A 2520-nucleotide genomic window follows, 5' to 3' on the forward strand; every position below is an offset into this window, starting at 1 on the left:
GGTCAAACCCGTAGCTTATCAATTAGCTTTGCCTCCGGATATAGACAAGATCCACAATGTTTTCCACGTATCGATGCTTAGAAGGTACATATCAGATCCATCCCATGTTATCACTCCTGAAGAAATAGAGATCCGGCCAAATTTAACTTATGAAGAGGAACCAGTGCGGATCTTAGCTAATGAAACCAAGGAATTACATAACAAAAGATTCCGTTGGTTAAAGTGCTTTGGCAGAATCATAAGGTAGAAGAAGCTACTTGGGAAAGAGAGGAGAACGTGAGGAAGCAGTTTCCACACCTCTTTATTCCAGGTACTTTAAATTCGAGGACAAATTTTCTTAAGGGGAGAATAATAATACCCCAAATATCGAATTTGGGACTTATTGAAAAGATTTAAAATTTGAGGATTTATTTGATTAAATGATAAAAGATGAAAAATGATTTGGATTAGTGTTTTAGACTAAATCGTAGCAATGGATGATTAAGAGGGCATTTTGCTCATTTAAGAGGAAAATGAATTGGTATTTGATCTATATGAAATAATGATATAATGATTTCATTGTACGATTAGTTTTACCTCACTAAGTAATACTTAACATGTTTTTATTTCATGCTTAGGTTAAAATACCATATGAGCAAGAAGATCAGTGAACTTCAAAGAAAGTGTCGCCTCGTCAGTAACAATATGACATTTATGTCTACTTTTGATGTATTTTAGTTGGCATGCAATATATTTCGTAAAAACGCTCTGAAAAACATTGGATTTAACATGATGTAAAACGGTTAAGTATTTGAACATTTCTTTTTGTTTATCTAATTAAGTAATGTCTGTTTTATTATTAGTAAATTAAAATGTTTTATAAAAAGAAACAAAATTCTATGGGTTTTCAAATAAGGAACTATTTTTAAAAGTGATGTGACATCTGTATCTCGTGTATGGAAAAGTATACGAGAGATGGGTATTACATTTATTGGTATCAGAGCTACAGGTTTAGCCGATTCTCGACCAAAATCAAGTGAATTTTGATGTAAAAAGAGTTTACATGCCACTAAGATGTCAAGGTTACTGATAGGGTATAGAAAGAATATGATATATGTTTCTCCTTACTAACTTAAGTATTATCTTTATGTATGTTATACTAGATGTCGAATTCTACAAATTCAAGAAGAGCGACTGGATGAGAGAGTATATATGGATCGGGTTGTGAGAGTTATGAAGAGAATAGTGAACATCTGATTCTATCTGAGAACTCTAGTACACCGACACCTCAGGGTATTCTTGTTCCGGAGTTTAGAGCTTTTATGCAAGCTCTTAATCTTTTCTTGACAAGGTTCAAACATCCTCTGCTTTCCCTTGCTCCTCCAGCACCATGAATGTTAATCCATAAGGAGTTAAGAAGTTTGGGAGTTCCTAAGTTCAGGGGAGAAGAAAGTGAAAGTTTGATCTATGCAGATTTATAGTTGAATGATGTTATGGCGATATTGGAAAGTTTGCAGTTTTCGATCTTGAAAAATTGGGCGGAGTTGTATCGTTACTCCGAGGATCAGCTCGGGTGTGGCGGACGAATACGATGATGTACGCATCACTTGAACAAGTAGACTACAATTCTTCCAAGATGAGTTTAAGAACAAGTATATCGTGGAGCAGTTTATGAGGTCAATGTTATTGAAGTTTCTTAACTTGAAACAAGGCAATCGAGCAGTGCATGAGTATGAGGTTGAATACAATAAGCTTAGTCGTTATGCTACCGAGATGGTTCCTAATGATAAAGATCGAAGAGATTGGTTTATCGAGGGTCTGAGGCTTTAGTTGAAAGAGATGATGTTGGCCTTAAACTTGCCTAGCCTGCAAGAAGTTATTAACAGAGCTAAGGCTATTGAAAGATCTCAAGAGGAAACTCTAGAAGCGGAGCAGAGTATGCAGAAGAGTAAAATGAGTGGAATGTCTTCATCAACACATCATGCTAAGAGAGGCAAGGGATCTGGTCCCCGATATACTGACAGGGCTGATTCTGATGCAACGTCACAGAAATCTAAGCAAACCCATTCTTTTACTACTAGCTCGGGCAAGCTTATGGAGAGAGAGGTAATCCATGTCAAACATATGGCAAATTTTATCGGGGAGTATGTAGAGTGCTCTCTGGCTCTTGTTTTATTTGTGGAGAAATGGGTCATTATGCTCGGAACTGTCTATAGAGATCCGGGGATAGATCAATGCAAACTCAGAGATCAGTATCAGCACCTAGTAAAAGCAGAGGAAGAAGAAGATCAGGAGGTCTATCTGAGGCTGGACAGCAACAAGAGACTCGGGGAGTGGCCCGAATTTATAATATAAAGACCAATGAGGATTGGGATGATCCAGAAATCATAACAAGTACATTTCATCTTTTTCATGAGCATGTTTTTGTTCTAGTTGACCCTGGTTCTACGCACTCATATATTAGTACAAAGTTGGTTAGAACTAGAGGGATTCATTTAGAACCAATTTCTAGTGAAATGATAGCAGTAAAGCCTATGGGTC

The sequence above is a fragment of the Hibiscus syriacus genome, unplaced genomic scaffold (assembly GCF_006381635.1).
Source record: "Hibiscus syriacus cultivar Baekdansim isolate YM2019G1 unplaced genomic scaffold, ASM638163v2 tig00113725_pilon, whole genome shotgun sequence".
NCBI lineage: Eukaryota > Viridiplantae > Streptophyta > Magnoliopsida > Malvales > Malvaceae > Hibiscus > Hibiscus syriacus.